Below are 27095 nucleotides of genomic sequence, written 5' to 3' on the forward strand. Positions count from 1 at the left end.
AGGTGCTTCTGAGGCAGCTTTCTGGAGTGCACAGAATGCATCAAGCGCCTTGCCTGTAACTGAGACTTTCTGCTTGCGAGTCTTTACCCCCTTGAGCAAGTCGGTAAGAGGTGCTGCAAGGTTGGAAAACTGATGGACATGGGTACTATAGGCCTGACAAAGACCTACGAATGAACGGATTTCTTGGGTGGTCTTAGGAATGTCCCAATCTAAGGTCTCCTGAACCTTTGATGGATCCAGTCTAATCCCATCGGAACCGATGATGTAGCCCAAATACTGAACTTCCTTAACACCAAAGACAGACTTTTTGGCGTTTATGTAGAGCTGATTATCTCGCAAAAGTTGCAAGACTTTCTCCACATCTTTCTCATGCTGCTCCGCAGTGGCTGAGAAGACTAGTATGTCATCAAGGAATATGAAAACACACTTCCCAATGTGGACTGCGAAAATCCTAGACATCCTCTTATTGAACGTTGCGGGTGCATTTGTAAGCCCAGAAGGCATGACTACGAACTCGTAGTGACAACGCTCTGTCTGAAAAGCTGTTTTTGGAATGTCAGCTTCCAAAATGTGGACCTGATGGTAACCACTCTTGAGGTCGATCTTCGTGAAAAACTTAGCAACGTCTAAACGCTCCAAAATGTACTCTATCCTTGGCATAGGAAACTTATTCTTGATAGTGAGTTTGTTTAATGCCCTGTAGTCTACACAAAGACGTGAAGACTTGTCCTTCTTTTGGACAAATAGGATAGGTGCAGCAAATGGGGAGGAAGAAGGCCGAATGAATCCGGCTCGGAGAAGCTCAGATAACTGCTTTTCTACCTCACCCTCTAAAGTCTTGGAAAGACGATAGGGAAACCTGCTAGGAGGATCTGATCCAGGGACCAAATCAATGTGATGGTCCTCAGGGCGAGAGGATGGGAGACTGGGCGGGAGATCATCCCTAAGCATAATGTCCTAGTGTCTGGATAGGAGGTCTGCTAATTGAGGGATTGAAGATGTAACGAATGCTACTAATGAGGGAGGGGCTGTTTGAGCACGAACATAAAGGAGTGCTCCTCCTGCTCCCTTGCGGCTAGCTCGTCTAGCCTGGAGATGTGAAATCAATGGAATGCCAAGAATGCTTCTATCCCCACGAATCATGACAGGCTCAGGAAAACCTTTACAAATAGTAAAAGTGTCATGTCCCCAATCGGGAATAGGCTCATACTGACGGAACCACTGAATTCCTAAGATCATGTCACACCCCAACAGAGGTGAGACAATGAAATCTCGTTGAAATAAGGCCTTCTGAACTTCAAAGGCAAATTGTTGTGCCTTCTGGGAAATGTGGGTGCGAAGACCAGGTGTAAACCTGTCCACATCCAGATGATATGGGACTAATGTGCAATTCAATTTATTAGCCAACTGAGGAGAGATGGCGTCTTCAGAATTACCCATATCGAAAAGGACTACAAACTGTCGGCCCTAGGCAGAGCCATAAGCTCGGATGAGACTCTTTTGATGAGCAGCATCGCTCTCACCCTCCTGCTTAGCATCAAATACCACGGATGGCATAGGATGCATGGAAGGTAAAAGTTGAACTGCATTTGAGGTAGTAGGCAGGGCTGGAGGAGCTGGGGAGGCTGTGGCAACTGTGGCAGAAGGAGTTTTGGCGGCTTGTGCCGCTTGCCATTTGTGGCAATCCTTCTTACCATGCCCTATAATATGACAGAAAAAACATCTATTTTCTGACTGGTGCTTCCTTTGCTCCCCTGGAGGAAGATAACCTCCAGTAATGTCTGCTTTAGCCTTTTCATCAGGGATTTTCTTAGGTTCTTTATCTTTCTTACCCCCTAAATTGGAGCTATTACTGCTGTCCTTCTTAGCATCTTTAGAAGACGCGTTACCTTTCCCTGTCTGTGCAGCTGATTGTTGCTGCTGGCGTTTGGTACTGGACTGAGATAACTACTTGAGCTTGCCCCCGTTAAGCGTCATTTCTTCATTCTGAGCGAGAGTCAGATCCCGGTCATATGTACTTGGTTCAAAGTTACGAACTGTGAACCGAATGTTAGAGTCCAATCCACGAATGAATTGCTCCATCTTAGCCTGCTCAGATAACCCTAACTGCTGTGCTAAAGTAATAACCTTACCGGAAAACTGAAGCACTGGGGATCCGTTCTATCTGAGTCCATAGAACTTGTCTTTCGGACCGGTCATGTACTGGGGCGGGAGAAATCTGGTCTTCAAGTCATGGACAAAGATGTCCCAGTCAAAGGCTGTGACACCTGTGGCCTGGTCTGTATGAATACTAGACCAATGCTGCCACCAAGTGACTGCCTCACCAATGAGATGGGGAGCCGCTAAGTGGACTTTGTCTCGAGGATCTGTGATCCTAGCTAATGGAAAATGAGCATTAAACTGATGAATAAATTGATTAACTAATGAATGATCACACTTACCATCATACTTACTGAAGTTTGGTTGACTGCGAATGATGGTGGTTGATGCTGCTGCGGACTGCTGGCTGGTGACACCTATGACTGGGGAGAGGAGAGCTACTGATACCTCAAGTGTATGGCCTCCTTTTCCCGTTGGTGCTCAAGTAACATACGTTCTCGATCAAGCTCACGTTGGTGTTCCCGAGCGACGAGTTCAGCCTGACGCCGGTCTTCATCGATCTTGCGTTGGGCTTCCTCATAGTCCCGTCTTTCTGCTTTTTCTCTTTTCCTTCGGGCCTCATCCTCTCTCCTTTGTTGTTCCATCTGAAAGAAGAGGGAGATGTAGTCGGGTGCTACTGGAGGTGTAGAAGGACATGCTACTGCTGCCTCCAAGAGTTGGAGACGCTCCATGAGCAGCTAGTTCTGAGCTCTAAGAAGAGCTATGGTGTCTGCTGTAGTAGGCGGAAGAACATGGTCTCCTTCGGCGGAGACGTCTTCCGACTGATGAGTACTCTCTTCTGTAGACATGATGCTGAAGTCGGTGGTCGTGCCGGAACGCAATCTAACCATCCAAGAATGCCCCCACGCTAGGATACGGTGTGTGTGGACAATCTGAATCTGATACCAATGTGATATCCAACGGAAGTCTTTGTATTGGAAGATCCTGTCACACAAATGCTCACACCGTCTTCTGTATCCCGAGTTTTGTGAGTTTAGCAATCCACTTTAATACTTCAAACTTTAAAGAGATATGAGAGAGAGATATGAGAACTGTACACCAGATTGGGTCCCAAATTACCCACTAAAGGGCCCCCTATCCCGATAACGAGATAGTATTTGCTTTATTTCTTTAGAGAGAATGACTGTGGACTGTAGATAAGCAAAACGCAAGATCTCGGAGGATCAGAGCTTGGCTGAACTGTACACGGCTGTAGAAACACCTCGATGAGCTAATCTCGAGCCTATGCACTCTCCCAAGGGCATGAGGAAAAGGGCATGAGGAAGGGCTGCACACCTGAGCCTGAGAAAAGTAGGCAGTGGACTATTCTAAGCTATGTTAGAATGCTGTAAATGCTTATGAATGCTTGGTTACCTCCACCAGAGGGCTGGTGTATGACTCGATGCTGCACGGAAGGCTGAATACTGATGTAAACTGCTGTAGGACTGAAAACGCATGAAAGGACTGCTGGAAATCTGCAAACGCAGGGCTGTAGGGCTGTATTCTGGCGTAGAACTGATGCTGGACTGAAACGCAAGCTACAGGGCTGCTGCTGGACAGAAACGCTTACCTAAAGGGCTGAAAATCTGTAAACGCAGCCTGTAGAGAACTGAACTGCAGGCGGCTGATTCACATGCAGAAAACGCAAGAGTATATGCTGATTTGGGACTGAACTGAAGCGCTTATGGCTGTAGGGACTGCTGAATTGCATGCGTTGGAGAACCAAGTTTGGCTGAAGCAAACTCAAGCACTCTAAGGGCTAGGTGAGACTAGTCTAGTGCTGAAGGCAAGGGAACTCCTAGGGCTGGGGAGGAAAGCTCTTAGCACACTGAAGACTGAATGAGAAACTAAGCCCTATGCAAGCCTATTTATACTAACTAGAGACTGGTCAAGTTGGCTAGTCATTTATTTAATAAAGTTTATATTTATAAATGACAATAAATGCTAAATAAATACCAAAAAATACGGGAAAAATACCAGATAAATCCTAGTAAATTCCCTAAGGCTTCTGGGATGTTCTAAATGATGCACAGGCATATGAATGCATATTATGCAGAATGCATAGTGCTTTCTAATGCAAACCCTAAGGCTTCTACTGACTCTACATGCATGAATGATTCTCTCCAAGTGGGTTAAGGGACTTGACTGACTGACTGACCCACTAAGGCTAAGGAATGACCTACGTAGCTCGTGCCTGACTTATCCTGGACTAAGGATGTACAATGGAGTCACGGCGTACGACAAATATCATCCTACTGGGTTCTAATAATGTACAACTGTTGCACTGCTGATGATGAGCCGGTTTGTCACCATGCACTGAGTGCAGAGTGCATCTGACACTCAGGGGGTTAAATACAAACACCAAGTTTCCTATTTGCAATTTCGAGCCTCAGTCTTATGATCAAGCATTGACTCTAGCACAAAATCAAGAGATAATGCTGAATGGAGGTAAGCCTAAGCACGCTTGTAGCAGTCTTTGTAACATGCGGACGCTTACAGACAGGATTATACTTTGATAAGGAATATTCAGCACCTTGGTTCTTGATGATTGCACAATGTCACAGAGATAAGAGTACAAGAGAGATAGAGAGAGAGTAAGAGAGAAGAAGAATAAAGACAAGCACACCCGAATGGGTCCAAATACCCTTTGAAGGGGACCCACGAAGGACTGGTGTATTTGCTCTATTAAATGATGAAAACGACTGACTTTTCTGTAGGTCCTCCTTGGCTGTAAATCTACAGCCTGTAATGACCTGACTCTTGATCTTTAAGTTCACCTTGCTTGGGTTCTCCCTTTGGCTGTCCTGGCCCTTGGATCACTTCAGCACTTTGTCAATAAAGAGATGGGAACATCCCTAGACAAGTCCATGCAATAGTTCTTGTCATTCCATGCGGTAGCAACAAGAGCTGCTCTGTCAACAAAATGAGATGCATGTCGAGAGGCAACACATGTACGATCTGGCATAAGTGTAGGCAACTTGCTCTCACACAAGGTGTCAATGAGCCATTGGGGAACTCTCTATGAGTCACGAATTGTTGCATCCTCTTCAACCAATGTCACCCATGGCATCCTGATCAAAGTGTGGCACATCTGGAGCAATATAGGGAATGTTGGGCTGCTGATTTTCAGCAGCAACAGGGGGCTGATTTGAAGCCAAAGCACACTCAACAGGTTCAACACCTGTACCAAATAATGGCAGCAATGTATCAAAGACATCTAGGGCATCAATTGATGGCTGTAGCCTACATGAAAGCATGGGTCGCGCCAAACTGAGCATGCCATAGCTTAGTGTCACGCATAACCTGAGATGTGGAAGCAACCATAGCATCATCATGAGAATCACTACTCCTGTCATACATGTCAAGCCTGTAAAGGCCATTGCTCAATGTACCAAAGAGCATTAGCACATCAGACTCTGTTCTATCATAAATGGAGCAGCAATGATCAGAAAACTGAATTTTGAGACCAGCTTTTGCAAGTGTTGAGACAGAAATAAGATTTTTGCGAATTCCAGGTACATGCAAAGTATCTGCAAGAGGTTTAGCACTAGAACCAGCCCCAAATTTTCCTTTGCCATGATAGGTGGCAGCAAAAGCCTGATCTGTAGCAATCATGCTATTCCGGTTGGACCAGGATTGCTCTTCCTGCTAACAAGAGAGCTACCAAATCATCAAATGTGTACAAATCTGAATTTTTCTTCATCAAGAGACAAAGAGTGGCAGAAAATCCTTATAGGATTCAGGCAAACCATTGAGAACATAAGAGACAAGTGAACTCTCAGGTATTTTGATTAACTGCTCTTGCAAATCCTTAACACGGGTAAGAAATCCATCCATAGAATCACCCTCAGTCATGTGCTCCAAGTCAAGCTTTTTTCGGAGATTAGCTACACAAGCTTCATTGTGGATCTAATATAAAGAGGCAAGTATATCCCATGCACTTTTAGAAGAAGTACATGAATGGATATGAGAAATGACTTGCCGTTTATACGAGAGAGCAATCAAGGCATGAGCCTACGCATCTTTAGCATCCCATCTAAGTTGTTCTTGTGTAGAAAGAATAAGTGCAAGCGGTGCACTTCATTGGAAACAGAATCACTCGTTCCAACAGTGGATCCCCTCACGTGCTAGCTGCATATGCCGGACCAACAAGCCTTAACTCAGCACCAGATACATATACCCACAAATTCTTTGCAAACAGTACATGCTTCATCTTACATACCCACATGGGATAGTTAGTCCCAACAAGCTTGTCCTCGGCAGACAGCATCCCAAATACATCATTATTAGCCATGTCTCAAAAGTAACTAACAATCTTTCCCAAGCTCGCTGCACAATGCACTGCAAACCCTCAATGTCCACTAAAAGGCAGGCTTCTGTGATGCCCAATGATTCACCCATGACAAGGACCCAAATGTATTGAGATGACAAAGTGTAGGGATAGAAAAGTTATCTGAACAGAGGCTTGATGACCAAAACAGACCCCAAAGATGGGTGTCGCAATGTTGTACTTTGATGCCGAGTGCACTAAGAGAGAGCAAAGGAATGCCGGATTCAACCCAGGGTTTGATTCAACTCTATTTTTGGAGAAGCAAAAAATTTGCAGAGAGGATTCGATGGCCTAAACCGGCTCCGATTCAAGTTTGCTTTGGCTTGGGAAACTCAACAAAGGACGAGAAATATAGATGTGCAAAAAAAAATTGGTCTGAAAATTTGGCTCTGCAACGGTGGCGCCGCCACCGCCGGCAAGCAGCTCAGCCGACGGAAGCAGCGCTACTATGGCGGCGCTGGCGAGAATCCCCAAATCAAAAAATTGATTTGGGTGTTTGTTGATTCAATGCTGGACGAAGCCTCTGGAGCAGGCAACGCTGAGCAGCCGAAGACGGCTTTTTCTGGTGGCGATTGCAAGCGGCTACAGAATCTGTGCAGTGGCGACCAACGGGTAGGTGGGCAACTCTGAATGACAAGCAAGCTGCCGCAGATATGAATGGCAACTGTTCTGAATCACGACCAGCTCACATGTGGGACCAGCGGGCAGCAAGGTTGAAAGGTGACCAGCTAACTTATGCTCTGATACCAATGTCTATGGTGGGGGAGCTCTACAAGAGAACGCGCGCACACACACACACACACAGTCGAGCTATGAGAGAAAAATGTGAGAGAGAGAGTTGTGCTAGAAAATGTACTTTGATAATGATGTGGAATGAAAGTACAAAGTATTCTAAATACTCTAAGGCTCAAGGCCCAACACACAAGGGTGTGTTCCCACAGGGAATAAACCTTGTCCAGCCAGGGTAAAAAGTTATGTAGAGGTGTTCACACCAGGACTTCCCGGAGGCCAAATGGCTAACAAGTGTTTCAAGACGCTTTTCTAGAGCCGAGGATGAAGGGTTGGCTTTTTGACAGCCTAGTCACCCCAACTTTTTGACAACCTAGTCACCCCGGCACTTATGTATGCAGATCCCTTCTAGGCACCAAATTTATCCCCGGCAGATTGGCAGCACATAGAGCATCCTCAGATCATGATGTTATCACAGATGATATGCAGCAAACCATCTATCCCCCACCAGATCATCCAAGCAGAGATTGTTGCAGCTCCTACGTTGATGGAGGCCATGTTCCAGACAGTCACTTATATACAAAGGGTGAGGGGGATGGATCCACTTCAACTCCCCCAACTTGCACTACAATCATCACAGCAGATAGCAGCCAGAGGAGAGCATTCATCCTGGTATGGCATAGTACTCACATGGACTATAGATGGACTAGCTCCCTCCATTTGAGTATAATCCAGATTCCCCATACATTAGGCTTACACATGAGGACAGGAACCGGGTGATCCGGTACGATCTACTCATCTACTGGGGCTATACACAAGTAACACATGGATCACACCAGTAGGCCTATTGCCTACCAAGATGCAGTACTACAAAGATCATTTCCACCAAAGATTCACAGCAGATGGTTTCGTACAGAGATCATGTTATCTCAATGTCTTTGTCATGTGCATGGTCAATGCCATGGACAATCTTCAGACGCTGATCCAGAATAGGCAGCCTGATAAAGAGTATTAGAACCAGGATGATGGAGCACAGAGCACTTTTGGCAGTGTAGACTGGAGCAAGGCTTGGAGAGCAAGAGGAAAAGCCTGTCGGCTATACCAAAGGGGCTGTCGGCTGCAGGACGGGTGCTGCTGGCTGCACACAAGGGAGTCGGCTGTACCAGAGGTGTGTCGGCTGAACCAGGTTGGAGGCGGCTGCAGGCGCATCATCATAAAGGGCATTTATGACCAGTCGGCCAGCACTCCTATGGTCCAAAGGGCCTATAAATAGGCACAAGTGCTCCTTGTTGTAATCATTCACTCCCACTTTGGGTGTGGGTCTAGACTAGGAGATTTTGGTGTTTACCACCTTTTATGTAAGGCAGCCTATGGCTGTAGATTAGGGTACCTTTTTGTACCATATGAATATACTGAATTTCCAGAACATCTCTCTCTCTCTACTCTCTCTCTATATCTGCGTTTTGCATCAGATGGTTTCCAAGAGTGTTTAGGGCTGAAAGAAGACTCCCAGAGCTTCCGCGTGTTACATTGGTATCAGAGCATCAGGCTCAGCAAAGCTAAACACTGATTCAGTCCCATATGATGGTGTACAGGTCCAAGGTACAGGAAAGTACACGGATACAAAGCCCAAGGCAAGGACCACAGAAGCGAGAAGAACTCCCAGGAGGTTTGTTGGTGGTGTTCCACAAAGCCAAAGGGGATGGCAGTCCTGTGAGCCAGATAGGTTCTCGGGCAACGGTCCCAAGGGAGGTTTACCCTCCAATGGTGATGTGAGAGTGCCAGACTCATTTCTCAGGAATGAAGACCAAGACGGTGTTCAGAGTCAGGGCAAGAATGGATTGTGGACTAGAGGAAACAGATGCATAGATCTTCGTCAGAGACAGAGTGGTTTGGAGAACAGGCCGGGTTTTCAGAGAAAAAGGGTTGCCAGGGATGGATGATGACAGAGGGACTTCGGGAAAGGATTGGGATGATGACAGTCATCCAAGAGCAGGTTGGATTCCCGTCATCAAGTTTAGCAGAGGGGGATGTCATGTGCATGGTCAATGCCATGGACAATCTTCAGACGCTGATCCAGAATAGGCAGCCTGATAAAGAGTATTAGAACTAGGATGATGGAGCACAGAGCACTTTTGGCAATGTAGACTGGAGCAGGGCTTGGAGAGCAAGAGAAAAAGCCTGTCGGTTGTACCAAAGGGGCGGTCGGCTGCAAGACGGGTGCTGCTGGCTGCACACAAGGGAGTCGGCTGTACCAGAGGTGTGTCGGCTGAACCAAGTTGGAGGCGGCTGCAGGCGCATCATCATAAAGGGCATTTATGACCAGTCGGCCAGCACTCCTATGGTCCAAAGGGCCTATAAATAGGCACAAGTGCTCCTTGTTGTAATCATTCACTCCCACTTTGGGTGTGGGTCTAGACTAGGAGATTTTGGTGTTTACCACCTTTTATGTAAGGCAGCCTATGGCTGTAGATTAGGGTACCTTTTTGTACCATATGAATATACTGAATTTCCAGCACATCTCTCTCTCTCTACTCTCTCTCTATATCTACGTTTTGCATCAGATGGTTTCCAAGAGTGTTTAGGGCTAAAAGAAGACTCCCAGAGCTTCCGCGTGTTACAGTCTTCATGTCCCATGCTACGAGGATAGCCAGTGGCCAGCTTAGGGTATCATCCCATAGACTCGGGATAGAGACTGGTAGAGCTGAGAGGATAGGACATGTAGACTCTGTCAGATGGGGGTTGAGTCGGAGAAGCACATTGTTTCCCACTACCCAGTCTACTATGAGATCAAAGGGAGATTTCACTATCTGATCATGGAGTACCCAGATCAGAGGTGCCTTGGACTCTTCCTACTGGAGCTCAGCCGACACAGAGAGTCACTACTCAAAGATCCTCCCCCCCCAACACTCCTCCTCTCAGCTTATCACTCTCAACTTATCATCACCAGTTTTTTCCAGCCTAGAGGGGTGGATAGGGAGGCACCAGAGCCCACCACATTGGATATGGGAGCCTATACGACAGAGCCCCATCGCAAAAGGCCCATGGGAGTCACATCAGATCGGGCATGCACACTCCAAAGAGCTAGACACCCTCGTCCCATCAGACCCCGTCCACCCCCAGCTCATCAGCCCTAGATTCAAGAGATCCTGGCCCGCCATCGAGCAGCCTCATCCTCACAGAAGACTATCGACATCACCAGTTTTCTTGTATCAACCCATGATGGACATCCTGGATGGGCCCTTGCCCAGCATACACGGTTGATTGACTGTTTTTATTCAGCTCTCCCATATCCCATCATTTTTTGTACCCTATACCTAGCATCATAGGATCTAGATTTTTTATCTTGTATAATCTCAGAGTTTGAGATCTTAGCTTTTCAGTTTTCAATTTTAGTTTACTGTTGCTTTTTCTTTTTTCATCCATGGTGAGATTTCATGTACACTGTGTACATCATTTTGGTCTCATAGACCCTTTGGGTCTTTTGAAGACCTTGGCAGCCGCCTTACACAACAGTATCCCCTGCTCTATGCGCAGCCAGTTCTCAGTTCTGTATGTTGTGCGCAGCCTTTTGCTTGACCTGTGCGCCTGCTCTATGCGCACCCACCTGCACGCCTCTCTGCTGTACTCTGTGCGCAGCCAGTTCTCAAGTCGGCTGCGTTTTCCCACCCACCCTTGCTCAGGCCCCCAAGGCAACGACTAGTAGGGGAAAACATGTCTCAACCCCTCGGGGGGGAACAGGATGGTGAGACAACCTTTCACACCCCCACTAAGGCACCAAATGCCTACCGCAGAAGATTGAGGGAAGGAATCATATCGCTGGCTCACGAAGGATTACGAAGATGGCCCGACGAGATGAGGCCCTTTATGAGGAGATACAGCTTCACATAAGGACAGAGATGAACACCATGCGACAAAAGCTTGAAAAGGAATGGACCGAGCAGATGCATGCCCAAAGGAAAGTGATATCCGAAACGCTAAAGGAAGAGATATATGTCCAATTGAAGGGAGAAATGCAAGCCCAAGTACGGGTTGAGATGGAATTAGCCGAAGCCTTGATGCACACGGAAATGAAAACAGAGATGCAGAAATGGAAGGATGACATGCTCCGAAAGATTGGCACAACAATTGCATTGTACAAAGGCACTTTGAAGACATGTATGGCTGACCGCGAAAAAGACATCACAGAAATGCAAAACACTTTGGAATCATGTAAGGCAAAAGTGGCTGCAGGTGAGAAGGAAATGCATTCATGAGCTGAAATTGCCAGTGCCACAAAGAAACAAATTGAGGAAGTCAACCCATGGATTGAGGTAGTAAAAAAACAGAAGGATACATCAATCAATAAAGTTGATGAATGCTACATTGGAAGAGGAAGCCAAGAAACGGGCACGTGCCTTACATGTACGTGTAGTTGGGTGGGAAGATAAGGGAAATCCCCAAGAGGATGCAAAAGCTCTTGCAACAAAAATTGGAGCCACTGATGTACCCATTACCGGAGCATGGCGAGTAGGCAGAGATGAAACCAGGACGAAGATATTGATCATCAGGTTTGGTGACTTGGAGAAGAAGAAGGCCTTCCTCTCCAAAAGGATGGCCCTTAAGGGGGAAAAGATTTTTTTGGATGAGGGCCTTACACCGTTACAGATAGCACACCGGAAGGAACACATGCCGCGTGTGCTTGAGGCAAGGAAAGAGGGGAAATGGGCGGTATACAGAGATGGCCAAGTCATCATTACGAAGAGGAGGCCCGTTTGACGGTGCGCGGCCTATGAGACCTTGCGATTCACGGTGTGGAATTGCAACCGAGCCCTCTGAACAAATGCAGGATTGTCACATGCACACCCATCAGGTGTACAAGTGGCATGGCATCATCAAGCATTAATCAGGATATTTACTCGGGCATATATCAGTATCGGCATGTATATGGGGGTGTTTCATCACCAACATCAGCACCTTAGTCTTCATAAGCATGTAAGGTATTCATTATGGGCAGCCGACAGCAATGTTACTCAGCCGACAGCCTCTTAAAGTCAGCCGACTGGTATTTATGGCATTTATGGCATTCATGGCCAGTCGTGAGCATTCAGCAACACTGACCAACTGCAGCAACACTGGCCGACCTGCATCAGTACCTGCATATAAATAGAAGCGCATCATCACATCTCAGATCATCAGCGTTTTCAGCATTGAGTCCATCATCGCATCTCAGCGCATCAGTCCATCAGATCAGCAAACGCATAGAGCATCATCTCCCTCCGGAGAGCATCTGCGTTTCAGTTCAGCAGTTCGAGCATCAGTTCCCAGCCATCCCTTCAGTGTTTCCTTCCCAGGAGACAAGGGAAAGACAGTGGGACAGCAGTCCATCCAGCATATCAGTATATTCAGCATATAGGCAGCATATTCAGCATATAGTTCATCATTCCTATCTCCTACATAGACGGGAGCCGGCATCAAAGGGTGGACCTCAGCATTGGAGCACGGAACAGTCCTCAGCATCAGCATTCAGCCTATTCTTCTCATCCCGAGAAGGATATCCATCTAGGACAGCATCATAGATCTATTCAGATCTCATTGTAAGCCATTCATCTAATATAGCTGCATTGCATTGCATTGACACTATCTTTCTATTTCTTAAGCATCATTAAGTGCAGTTTAGTTAGCCTAAGGTTGTGTTTACGACGGTCAAATCCCTCACATGTCACAAGGATACTTTGAGGATACTTTCAGACACAGTGATATTGCTATGTATACGGAGACCCATCAGTGCACAAACAAGAGGCTTCCTGACGTACGGGGTTATAGATGGGAATCAGTTTTCCACCATCAGCCATGCACAGTGGGAGGTACCAGAGGATCTGGAGGAGTGGCAATACTTTACAGGGAGGAGCTTCGTGACAAAATACATGTGGTACATACAGATGCAGATGCGAGGTACATGTGGGTCCGAATATGCAAAGGGGCTCCGCGAGCTATATGTGGCGGTATGCTACTTTCCCCCAGTCCACTCCAGGTTTGCACCATCAGGAGAGTCGCCCTATATACCACTATATGATGATATCATAAGGTTTGCCAGCATGGGAGACATATTACTATTGGGAGACTTTAATGCACATACAGGCACAGAGCAGACAGAGTTGTATGATACTCAAGAGGCTATGTACCGAGAGATCACGGCAGAGGATGTAGGGTTGCAGAGATCAGCATAGGATGAGGGGGAGATTACAGATTATGGCAAGCATTTTCTCACACTCGGGAGTGCACATGGGTTGGTCATATACAATGGCTTATTGAGATGGCAAGGATCAGATGCTCTCACACACTGGAACTCTAAAGGGGGAGCGAGCACAGTGGACTACTTGATGGGATCTCCTTCATTGATACCTGATGTGCGGGGTTTCACGATTTCCAGTAGGCCCATTGGCATAGCAGCCGATCATGCATACCTGAGTTTCACACTAGTAGTGAGAGATGGGCCAGCCACTCATCTACCTAGATACCTGAGATATCAGTTTACACGTGAGACACTTGGGGTTTACCGAGATGCAGTATCTGATGGCTTGTTCGCTTTAGACCCGGGCACCCAAGTATGGACGGGCGGGCGCCCAAGTGTGGATGCTCGATGACCGGCCAAGAGCCTATAAAAGGGCGGCCAAGGTTAGTTATTGGGATATATAGAGTCTCGCGAGTTTGTGAGAGCTCTATGGTCTTGGAGCCTGGATCTAGTGCAGACGTGCACCTGCTTTACGCAGCCGAGGCCGGCAGCAATCTCGAGGCCCGCGAGGGCAGCTTCGTGGCGGTATGGGACGTCGCGAGGAGGAGATTGGTCGGTACGTCAACCTAGTTAGCTCAGATCGTGGCTCGGTGGGGACGGCCAAGACTGTGGGCTTGCCTACGGCTGTCATGGTTGGGAGGTGAGTCAGGCCTGCACCCCCTTGTTGTTTGTTTGTTCGTTTGTTTGCAGGCTTCGAGTCTCGAACCAAGATCGATCACGAGGGGATCCGTGGGGATTTAACAGTGGTATCAGTCCAGCAGAAGGGGCATCGTGACACTCCTTAAGAATCTTGGACCTAATGTTCGGGATCTGTGGTATACAAATTTTGTCATTACGGAATAGTAAACCATTCCGAATCATCCACTGGCCTCCTGCAGCCTGAATGGTAGACTGCTCAGTCATCGAGTCTTGGTCAATCAAGGAGCTCCCGTCCTGGATCTTCTGCCAAAATGGACCAAAATAACTATCAGTCCTGCAAAGCCCGCTCAATGACTGAAATAAGTCAGTAGAAATCTCGGTGAACGACAAAGTATTCACTTCTCGAATTGGACTAAGCGCATCTGCAATACTATTCATGGACCCTTTCCGATAACGGATCTCAAAATCAAAATCTTGCATTAACTCTGCCCAACGAGCTTTCCTTCCTCTCAAATCATCCGCATCACACACATACTTGATTGACTGATGATCAGTCAATACCACAAACTTGGAGCCATATAAATAATGTCTCCAAACCTTGAAAGCATGAATCAAGGCATAAAGCTCCTTCTCAAGGGTTGGCCAACGAGATTGAGTGTCGTCTAGCTTTTTACTTTCAAAAGCAACCGGTCTACCATCTTGAAATAGAGCAGCCCCGATAGCATAGTCACTGGCATCAATTTCAAGAACATCAGGCCGACTAGGATCAGGTAATGCTAAGATAGGTGCTTCCTTGACTTTATCTTTCAAAAGTCTGAAGGCCTGATCCAAATCGTTATTCCAAGTGATAGGCTGATTTGACTTACGTCCACGACCTTTCAATAAGTCGGTCATCGGTAGTGTGAGCTGAGAGTACTCCCGTACAGATTTCCGAAGAAAAACAACAAAACCGAGAAAAGAACGAAGTTGTTTCACTGTTCGCGGTATAGGCCAGTCCAGAACCTTCTGAACTCGGTCATAGTCAATGCTCAATCCATCTCTAGTGATCTTGTGTCCCAAGTAAATGATGTCGGTCATAAAGAACTCACATTTACTTAACTTAGCATATAGTCGATTCTGTCTTAAAATAGATAAGACAATCGTGAGGTGTCTGACATGATCCTCAAGAGTACGACTATAAATCAAAATATCATCCAGGAACACTACCACAAATTTTCCCAAATGTTCACGAAAAAGATCGTTCATCATTCGCTGGAAAGTGGCTGGAGCATTGGTTAACCCAAAAGGTAATACGAGAAACTCGTAATGGCCATACCTAGTCCGAAAGGCGGTTCTTTCGACATGCCTTTCATGAATACGTATCTGGTGATAGCCAGTACGTAAATCTATCTTCGTGAAATATTTCGCTCCTGCTAACCGGTCAATCAGGTCATCTGATCTAGGGAGAGGATAACGGTTCTTAATGGTCAGCTTGTTCAATCTTTTGTAATCTATACACATTCTCCAAGTATTGTCCTTCTTTCTCCTAAGCAACACAGGTGCACCCCAAGGTGATTTACTTAGACGGATCTGGCCCATCCTCAAATAATCTTCGAGTTGTTTAGCCAACTCATCTTCCTCGGCTTGGCTCATCCTATAAGGTGGAATACTGACAAGATGAGCACCAGGGATCAAGTCAATACGATGATCTACTGCCCGTTCAGGTGGTAAACCCGATGGCAGTTTCTTAGGAAATACATCTTGAAACAAATCAAGTATCTTCTGGAATTCTTTGCTTTCAAACACACTTAATTCATTTACATCCATGGAAGGGATGAGAAAAGAAGAAAGTGGAATCAATACACAATGGAAAGCGGTACACAAAGAAGAATCCATTATATTTCCAAAATCAATTGTATTTACAAGAGGTCCCTGTGAGGGATGAATACAATCACCTAAAATACTATACTTGGTGTCCCTATGCTGAAAAGAAAAAATATGACTAGACCAATCTATCTGGACTTCAAGAGTCTTAAACCACTCAATCCCTAATAACAAGTCTACATTTTCCAGATGCATTACATAGCATTCCAGAGTATCTTTGTAGTCCTGAATCTGGATTGGAAGCATCTCCACCTTGCGATCCCAAACTTGCCTTCCCGCAGGTAGACGTACCTCATAGATATGGTCGCTGAGTGTCGTATCAAGACTCAATTTCTGCACAAGTTTGTAGTTAACAAAGTTATGTGAACTGCCAGGGTCTAAAAGAATGTGAATTTTATGGCCATTCACTTCTCCATAAACTCGGAGAAGATCATGCAAAACTGATTAGCTGCCTTTGGCTTGGGTCCTCCGTTTGTCTTGGTACCCTTTTGCTTTGGGCATTCGTTACGCATGTGTCCTTTTTCTTCATCTCGCAGATAAAAACAACGTCCTTCCTTCTTGAGCTTTAAAGCCCTAAGGAGTCGTTTCTTCTTCGCTGGTGTCGAATTGGAATTCTTCGAAGGTTGGTCCGAAGACTTTCCTTCTGTCGTGTTAGCCATAGGTGCGGAGAACTTTCTTTTATGCTTGTTCCCCTGCTCGGTAACGGGTTTCGACTTGGAAGAGACCATCGTATCATCATAGATACAAGCTGAATGAATGGCCTCGTCCAATGTTTTACATTTGTTATTTTTAACCTGCAATCGGTACGAGTCTGGTAAACCAGCTACAAAAAACCCCAAAAGAGTAGTGGGATCCATCTTGGTAGCTTTCATCTGCAAGTCACGGAACTTTTGGAGGTAGACCTCATAAGTGAGGTGCTGCGAGGTCATGGTCAAAGTTGAAAACCGGGCAACATCATAATCATCCTCTTTCTTGAGGAATTCTTTCTTGAAGACGTCTTCGAATTGTGCCCAAGTCATTGGCTTAGGGTTGAGTTCCTTCCACCAAAACAAAGCTTTGCCGGACAGGAAACCTGCTCCTAACTGTATCTTCTTCCCATCATCATATGGATGAAACTGAAAGTGAGCTTGCCACTTATGTAGCCACGTGTCCACGATCTCCTTGGTGCGCTGCTTTTGCTCGCCCCCAAACGGTTCCGGAGTAATGTTGGGGCCTAAAGCTGAAGCCAAGGTATCCATACCCGATAACGTAGAGAGGGTAGTGGTCAATAGAGCAATGGAGTTCTGCAAAGCTTGCATCTGGGCTGCGATTTGTGCGGACGTTCCGTCGAAGAAGCTTCGAGAGCTACTTTGAACTCTTGGAAATCTGATTTTGACACAAAATCGTCAAAAAGATCGGCATCGGTACCTTCCGTAGCCAGCAAGCCTTCGCGTTCCACAAGGGGCTCTAACTCTGATTCTTGGGTCGACATCGTGAAGAGGATACGTGGAGAGAAAATTCGATCTTTGCACAACAAGAGTGCGAGGGAACTTGAAAGCTTAAGAGCTTGAAAACTTGAGAGATGTGTGGCAAGAAGCCCACTAGAGGGGGTTTATAAAGGTTTCCCAAAAGCTAGGCTTAGCTTTTGCTTTACTTTTGTGTTTTTTTTTCTCGAATATATATATATATATATATATATATATATATATATTCTATATTCTTAAAAAAAATAAACACTTTGAAACCTTAGAGGAGGAGACTTTTAAACCTTTTTTTTATTTTAAAAAAAACTCCCAAAAAAAAAAACGAAAGCTCTAAAAAAAACGTAGCTTTCCTTGTTTTTTTTTTCCCTCTTGGAAATAGCTGTCTGCTGACATCAACCACTGCCGGCGCATGGTTTCCTGCCTGCGTGCGTCACCCATGCCACTGTCGCCTACGCTTCTCGCCAGCGTGCGCCTCGCCAGCCTGCGTGGGCCTCAGCGTGCCAGCCTGCACACGCATAGACAGGCCAGGATGATCTTTCGGCGCCTTGTGCAGAGGAAGAAACGAGCCTATCTAGCTAAGCTAGAGGAGGAGATCTACCAACTCTTCCTGGGGAAGGACAGCAAGAGGGCATGGAAGATGTTTCAAGAGAGACAGCCTGGTACTCCGATTACTGCACCTGAGGCATGGCATACTTATGCTAGAGAGCTATATGATGCACCAGGACAGCCCCCCACCCCCCCTCCATTGGGAGCTAGACCGGCTAGCAGCACCTTTTCTACTATGGGGATGGTGCTAGAAGCGACAGACAGGTTACAGAATGGAAAGGCACAAGATCATGATGGGCTAGTTGGAGAGCACTTCTCATATGCACGAGACACTTTGGCTCCGCTCATCGTACATGTGTTTAATCATGCCATATGTGAGGGTTTCCCGACAAGCTGGACAAAACATATCATTGTACCACTCTTTAAGACTGGGGACCCCATGGTACTAGGCAACTACAGGACGATCATGATTGGTCATTACTTGGCCAAACTATATGGCTCTATATTGGAGTTGGAGCTGAGCCGATGGGCAGAGAGGCATGGTCATCGAGCACATGGACAGGCTAGCTTCAGGAGAGGATTTACTACCTTGGATCACATACTGACACTTCGGGCACTTATTGAAGAGGGCAGGGCACAGAAGAGAAGGATATACTGCTGCTTTGTGGACTTCCGCAAAGCCTTCGATACCGTACCACGTACAGATTGCATGACATTGAGGTACCCGAGGATATGGAGTGGGGGATATATGCTTTGTATGAGTCTGTGTGACAGGCAGAGTCCGAGCTCCAAGCGGACTATCTGATAGGGTGACCAACATGATAGGGGTGAAGCAGGGATGCCCACTATCGCCCACCTTCTTTGGACTATACATTGATGCGGTCTCTGATTATGTAGACAGATTGGGAGGCCCAGTGGCATGCCTGGCAAGGGTTTTGATACCCATCTTGTTATATGCTGATGATATTGTTCTAATCTCAGACTCTCCGGAGGGATTACAGAGACACCTGGATGCATTACAGGCTTTTTGTGCAGACAGAGATCTGGCAGTGAACCTTGGGAAAACCAAGGTTATGGCGTTTAACACCACACAGGCATGGGTGACAAGATCAGGGCCTGAGTTCACTTTCCGAGGGGAGCCGGTAGAGTGCGTCAAGTCATATGTCTACTTGGGAGTTCCAGATCAGAGCCATTGTCACTCGGCATCGGAGGCGCCTACCTCGCTTCTATGACCTCTCCATTCTAGACAGCCCCATGGCCGAGATATTTGATCTGAGGAGAGGGCATCACTTCAACTGATCAGCATACATGGGTCTACTTGATATACATTTTCCAATATTTTCTACTCACTATCATCTAGGAGTCTTACTTACAGTTCTTATAACTGTAAGATAGTCGTTTTATTGTACTTTTCAGTTTCATTTGGTTGTTCTCTTTGATGAGACACCAACTTCAGATGTACTCTCAGTTTTAGTCTCATAGGCCATTATGGCCTCTTAGAGATGTTAATATATCATTTCATTTCTCCAACTCAAGATCCAGGACTTGCTTCAGAAATATAGAGAGGCAGCCCCACAAGTGGTGGATATTGAGGCCAAGTCCACAGTCCATGAGGAGGAGGACACATTATGAGCCTGGACAGATATTGTACACACAAGGTCTATGTAGTACATTGACCCTGTCTATCCTTTTGGCAGCTAGTCTTTTATTTTTTCATGTTGTCTTGACATCTAGTTTACTCAAGGATCACATGTAACAGCTTTTTGGTCTTATAGACCCTTCGGGTCTTTCATAGATGTTAATAACATCTTTCTTTCTTTTCTTTCTTTCTTTCTCTCTCTATCTAAAAAGATCCTCATGAGATTATGTAACTCAATCAACATGTGATGGATGGCATACCCCTATCCTACAGAAAACTCATGCTATGCATCTCTGGCCAAAACATTCCCACTCAGAATAAAGGACTATTCATCTCGTTAGTTGATTGGACACCTACCCCTCTGCGGGGCAATTTATGTTAATACACTCTCCTACTGATCATTCTCTTTCTGCATAAGCACATGCATGCATATTGCACTAGCATTGTACATCCCCAGGATGAAGGCACACAAGTAAGAACATGGAAATAGATTTTTTTTTATAAAAAGAAAAGAAAAACTTACCACTTTTAGTTCTTGGGGGGTGATAAATCCATCTCTATCAGTATCAAACAGTTGAAAGGCTGCAAGAGTACGTTGGTTCCATTTGTCAACATCAAGCTCCTTCAGCTGATGAACATGCAATGTTGCAGCCACAAACTCTTTGAAGTCTACAAGCCCATCTCTGTTGGTGTCCATCTATTACAAAAAAGTAGAAATGAAGTTCAAAAGCTAGACTGTGCCACAAAAGGAGTAGAATTCAGTACAAGTCTAAGTTCACTTCTTGTTGAAAAGGGAGTTACTATACCGCTTGTAGAATCTCCAAGACTTTAGACTCCTTTAAATTCCACGGCTGATCTTTGGCCAGTGCCTGTATGCACTCGTTCATTGAAGAAAAAAATGAGTAGGTATCAACACCATGTTCATGTGCATATAAAGACAGCTCAAGAGGATGAAAAACTACACTATTGTGTTACTTAAAATTAGGCAAGTTATAAAATGAGTTGACGTCTGATTTCACATGGAACACTGCATTTTTTGGCAAGCTTTAAAACCATGAGCACCAAACAGCATACCAGCACTTAACTCTTTCCAAGCATTTAAAAGAATAGAACCTGTCTTATCTCCTCCAATGTGATGGTTCCGTTTTTATCCACATCAATAGTATTGAATTGGTCGCGCAAATCAGCAATTTCATCGTTATCAAGAGTGCTCGCCAATGCCTGTAAATATTGGGTCAATAAAAGAACCCTAACAAGCAAAAAGAGCCCCCCATAACACCATTTCAGAAATGTATGCAAGGTTACCCTCAATGCAATTTGCTTCAGTCGACTGTACTTCACAAAATTCACGCATATTTGAGAGAACAGATATATCCAATGGTATGTCCGTTGCATCCCCACCTTCCCTGACCCATGGATGAGCTGCAAAGGTTTTGTGTTTAAAACTGTTACTAACGATTCTGAAAGTAAATCACTGACGTGTCCTGAAAGAATGCTTAAAATTAGAAAGAGATTACGATAAAAGCCTACATAATGCTTGAGCAGCAGTCAGCCTTGCTTTTGGATCTTTAACAAGGAGTTTCTTAACAAAGTCCTTTGCACTAGAGCTTAAACTCGGCCATGGTTTTCCATGAAGATCTGGCTTTTTCTTTAGCACCTGCAAAGACCAAAAAAAAGTTATTTGTCATCAACAATAAGACAAAACAATTGCACCCAAGTTCTGTGAAAGGATATAGTTTGCCTCTTTGAATATTCCATCCTCTGTTTTATCCCAAAACGGGCGTCTTCCACACAGCAATATATATGTGATAACACCAATGCTCCAAACATCAGACTCTGGGCCAGACTTTCTTCTCAGAACTTCAGGTGCAACATAATATGCACTTCCCACAACATCACGGAACTTTCTACCTACCGAAATGCACAAGAAAATCCATATTTTCAGCAACATACTTCTTCCACACAGCAATATATATGTGATAACACCAATGCTCCAAACATCAGACTCTGGGCCAGACTTTCTTCTCAGAACTTCAGGTGCAACATAATATGCACTTCCCACAACATCACGGAACTTTCTACCTACCGAAATGCACAAGAAAATCCATATTTTCAGCAACATACTGACGTCACAAAGCATAAAAACATAATTGTCCCAATGAAATAATGTATGTGGTTGTAAGCTAGCATGCTGAATCTGTAAAGTTTGATATATCAGATCTAGTAAAACAAATAGTGCACCTGGTTTAATAAAGTCTGACAAGCCAAAATCAGTGGCCTTCAAAGGTGAGTCCTCTGATCGTGATTTAAAAAGAAAATTCTGTGTTCAAAATAAATTTGGATTAAAAATTCTAAGGTACCACCAAGAGTGATTGTGAAATAATGATGTGTGTCCTTAAAAAGAGGCATTATGAAGCTTTAATGCATACTTCAGGCTTAAGATCTCGATGTACGACTCCGTTTAAATGGCAGCAGGCAGCAACTTTTAGCATCTGCCTCACAACTTTAGCCGCATCCTTTTCGCTATAGCGAACATCTTTCCTGTTCATGATAAACGTGAATGTGAACAGCTTATAAGGCATCTACTGCTGGCACATTCTATAACACCATATACACGCTTTATTTTCTTAAAATTCAAGGAACCTAGTTTGACAAGATTTCATTGTCAGCAATTGGTTTATGGGAACCACCCACAAGGATTGCGTCATGACATAAATTTGCGTTAACCCCTTGATTGCATCGTTTTATTTAATGCCAAGCCCCATCTTGCTTTAAAATGTAAAATGAGTGATTGAAACTTGGGTATAAATAAGATTAATAGCAATCTCATAGGCTAGGGTTTCCTCGTAAGCCAATCATTGTGAAGCAAGAGTTATCAACTGATGAATATAGAATTTGAAGTCTTCAAATCATTCTCAAACATAGCTAGAGCGCAATCTGCAATAGCCAGCCATCTCTTTAATTCAGATCTCTCTTTCAAGTAACAGCCTTACCCACTACAGAAAGCGCTCTTGCTGCTCTATTCAAACTCTCATTGATTATCTTGTCACCATCACTATTAAGAATGGCACATGGCAGCATCTATTTGGAAATCACCCTTTCTTTTAAGATTTGAAGGCCCCTGACCTTGACGACACGGAAAGGATGCCCATAAAAATTATGACACCAAAAATAAATTCCCTAATCCCGTGGCTCACCAATTTCTGGGCAAGAAATTCCTCCTAGCATCATTTCCACAGTTCTCCAATTCCTAAAGACAGCCTTGACTTTGAAATGCCCCTGCTTGCTCGAGCTATAGCCCATGTGTAACCTCATGAGATTCTTGATTCTAAGCAACTTTGAAACGCTAATTCAAGCCCCCTTTTTTATCTTACCGAGGTATCATCTACTTCTCACATTGAGTCACAGACATGAGAGAAGCCAAGTGATGAGAATATGGAGGATCTTGAGGATGGTGGTGTCACGTGCACCCATGCATTGTGGTGCACGGTGACAAACTGGCTCATCAACAGTGCAAGATTCATGTACAGAAGTAGTACCATTTAGGATTTATTTGTCGTATGCCATGACCCCTTTGTGAGCCCAGTCCAAGACATGTCAGGCACACGAGCTACGTAGATCAGTCTCCCAGCCTTAGAATGTCAGGTCAGTCCTCTTAACCCACTGTGGAGAATTCAGCAAGCAATCATCATGCAGGAGCATGTAGAGGTCAGCCCTAGCAGTAGTTGCATTAGGACAATGTAGTTGCATCTCATGTAGAAAGGCACCAGCCCTAAGGCCAGCCCCAAGGCAGCCCAAAGTGATGGCTAGCCTTGCAAGGGGCAGTCAAGCCCGTAGCCATACTCACAAGACCTAGTCGGCAGCCCTACATGGGCTTGGGATCCAGTCGGCCAGCAGCCCGACCAAGCATCCACGAATTTGCAGCAGCCGACTAGCATTAAATGTTAGTCGGGTTGCAGTTGCCACAGCCGACTGGCATTTAATGCCAGTCATGAGCCTTTTCTGCCAGCCGACTGGGCAATTTAGTGCCATTTGCAAGCAGTCCGTGAGCATATCCTGTAGGGTGACAGCCTCTACAGGCAGCCGACCAGCACCCCCAAGGCACATAAAAGGGCAAGAGCAAATTCAGTCCCAAAATCAGTCAGAAAATCCAGAGATTATCTTCAGCATTAAAGCATGTATGCTTAGGCCTGTGCCTGTGCATACTTTCAGCCTAATTGTGCTCTCAGTCCAAGGCATAGAAGCTCAGTCTCTTCAGGAGTTTGTAGCACACCTTCCCTCAATCCTCGGGCCAGTGTATTACTCTCGAAGATAGCTTCACAGACGCCTAAAGCTTATGCACAGTTCTGCCCAACGTTTGGTCGCTTTGTCCTTGCGTTTGGCAGTCAGTCAGTCAGTTTGTCCACTCAGTCTTGTGGACACAGTTCAGCTTGTTTATAGTTCTCCAGAAGAAGAAATAAAGAAAATACTCCTACTTGCAGAGGGGGGGGGGGGGGGGGGTCCCCTTCAGTGGGTAATTCGGGACCCCATCTGGTGTCGACTCTACTACATCTATTTTCAGTTTCATGTATGCTGTTTTAAAGGATTGCTAAACTCACTAAACTCAGGTTTAAAGAAAAGGCCATGTTGTTTCACACGGTCCTAGCTCAGCGCATGCTACATTGGTATCAGAGCTTGGGACGTGATTCAACAAGCAACCTAGGGTGAGGGCATCTATTGGATGGTAAAGCTGAGATCGGGAAGAACCACTCGCCCATCCACAATGGCATCAAGCTCCGAAGACATCACAAAAGAAGAAGAACCAGTTGAAGAAACGCTTCTGCAAAAAGAAGACGAAGACAACCAAAAGCTAAAGGAGCAGATACGGCAACTCCAGATTCAGCTTGAAAGAGTGCAGATGGAAAAAAAACTGGCAGAATTACAAGCCACCTTGGCCCAGCAGCAGCAGGAGACACCTAAAGAACAAAGTTCCTCAATGGAACTATGGTGCCGTTGGATGACTGAAAAGGAAGAGCGAGACCGTGAAGCAAGACTGGCCGAACAATTGGCGGAGAAAGCCAAACGCACGGCCAAAGAGGAGCGATTGCGGGCAAAGCTCAAAGCGTGCCACGAGCAACAAGCACGAGAAGATTTGAGGGACCAATTCCAACAGACGCTTCGGACTCTGGTAACTTCTTTCCACCCTGCTCAATCCTCCACAACCCCAGCCATAGCCTCGACAACAGTTATGCGTGCCTCACCAAACTTCACCAAGTACGGTGGCAAGTGTGACCATTCGGTTGTGACTCAGTTTATTCACCAGTTTGTTGCCCACTTTCCTCTTTCAAAGATCACAGAAACCCAAGACACAGTCCATCTGGCGGCTCCACACCTCACGGGTGATGCAGTCACTCTTGGTGGCAACAGTAGTCCTGTTTGCATACAGATCCTTATACAAGCTTACTGGACTATGATTGGGACACTTTTGTGTCGGATTTGAAGACCAAGTTTCTACCTCCGCAGTACATGACAAATCTAGAAGATGAGTTCTACAAACTCACCCAAAACGGCTCCCTCGTGCTCACTTACTCCAACAAGGTGATCAAATCAACTAAACAGTTGGGGAAGTGTAACATGCGTTGCGGAAGCATGTTCATGATTAACGCTAATCCTATGTTTAGCAAAGACACAAAAGAGATAGATCTAATCTATTGTAAATTGCCAAAACATGCTATACATACACAATGATCTTGTTGATTCACAGCTTCATGATGCATACCAAAGATCCTTGCAGCCCTCTACTTGCAATTGGACAAGAGAAGCTCCTGCTGATCCACCACTGTGTCCTTGCTGCCTTGCAGACTCTAACAAATGGATCCTCTTGATCTTTGAATGATCATCCTAATGAATGCATAATCCGCTCTAAATCTGCCCATATATTTGCTAATGAGAATACACATGTCTATGAGCATCGGGACTAACAGATGCACATGACAGGAAGTCCGAGGAAGAGAAGCTCAAGCAATTCATTTGGGGATTGGATCCAAACATTCGGTTCCCCGTTCGAAATTTTGAACCTCAGACATATGACAAGGCTTTGACTCTTGCACAAAATCATGAGATGATGCTCAATGGAGGCAAGCCCAAGACCGCTCCAATCACCCCCAAACCTCAACAGCAGACGCAAACCACCCACCAGAACCAAGCGTCTAATCAGCAGTCAGGTAAGGGGGCTCCCAACCACAACAACAACAACAAGGATCCAAAGAAGAAGGGCTAGAATAGCTCTGGGAAGGAGCGACAAGATGGACCCAAGAAGACCCCTGAAGAAAAGATCAAGGAGGGCCTTACGGGAGGATTCCTACAGTCAGATGAGAAGGAACGGTACTTCAAAGAGAACCATTGTTTTTTCTGCCACCACACAGGACATGCCAAAAAGGATTGCACCAAATGGCAGGTGGAAAAGAGCAAACAACTAGCCTCTACAGTGGCAACTGCCACAACTGTACCACCCCCTCCACCCCCGCCCTCAACGACCAATGTTGTTCAGATTTTGCCCGCTTTGAATGCGGTACCCACAGTGGTATTCGATGATAAGCAGGAGGGCGGAGTTGAGGAGCGTCAGAAAGGTCTTATCAGAGCTTATGGCACTTCGACATGGGCAGTTCAGAAGATGCCATCTCTCTGCACTTGGTGACCAAGATGCAATGTGTCACGTGCACACCCATCAGGTGTACAAGTGGCATGGCATCATTAAGCATTAAACAGGACATCTAAGTATTATTCAGGCATATATCAGCATAAGCATGTATATGGGGGTGTTTCAGCACCAACATCAGTACCTTAGCCTTCATGAGCATGTAAGGCATTTAGTTGCATCAGGTCGGGGCTGTTAGCACCAGCCGACAGCACTTTATGACCAGCCGACAGCATGGTATGGGCAGCCGACAGCAGTTAGGCATTTATGGCAAGTCGTGAGCATCTGGGGGGCTGACTGACCAGCATTATTCACACATATATATAAGAAGCGCATCCATTCAGCCCAATATCTCAGTTCAGTTCATGGATCATCCATCTCCTCAGCGTTTCCTTCCCAGGCAACAAGGAGAGCATCAGTCCATCAGAGTTTTCAGCATACATCATGTCCAAGCTTCCCTTCAGCGTTTCCTTCCCCAGGAGACAAGGGAAAGTCAGTGGGACAGCAGTTCATCCAGCATATAGTCATCAAATCAGCATATTCAGCACCATAGGCAGCATATTCAGCACTCAAGTCATCATTCCTACCACCTACATAGAGGGAAGCCGGCATCGAAGGGTGGACCTCAGCATTGGAGCAAGGAACAGTCCTCATCTTCAGCATTCAGCCCATCCATCTCATCCCGAGAAGGATCTTCATCTAGGACAGCATCATAGATCTATTTAGATCTCATTGTAAACCCATTCATCTAATATAGCTGCATTGCATTGCATTGGCACTATTTGTCTATCTCTTAA

The 27095-nt window shown here is 45.6% G+C and overlaps 1 pseudogene across 1 annotated transcript in view; it reads right to left on the reverse strand.

Annotated features, from left to right (window-relative positions):
• Positions 1-27095, reverse strand: part of LOC147639712 (calcium-dependent protein kinase 28-like) — a 58587-nt pseudogene that overhangs the window by 6738 nt on the left and 24754 nt on the right. Inside the window, exons 4-11 of the transcript XR_015261849.1 lie at positions 22052-22163; positions 21864-21942; positions 21364-21704; positions 21153-21279; positions 20928-21044; positions 20736-20843; positions 20429-20491; positions 20146-20319 (exon numbers count right to left, since the gene is read on the reverse strand). The product of XR_015261849.1 is annotated as a calcium-dependent protein kinase 28-like (transcript). The remainder of the gene's footprint in view (positions 1-20145; positions 20320-20428; positions 20492-20735; positions 20844-20927; positions 21045-21152; positions 21280-21363; positions 21705-21863; positions 21943-22051; positions 22164-27095) is intronic.

The sequence above is a fragment of the Cibotium barometz genome, chromosome 3 (genome assembly GCF_041138505.1).
Source record: "Cibotium barometz isolate CiBa-2024 chromosome 3, ASM4113850v1, whole genome shotgun sequence".
Classification (NCBI taxonomy): Eukaryota; Viridiplantae; Streptophyta; class Polypodiopsida; order Cyatheales; family Cibotiaceae; genus Cibotium; species Cibotium barometz.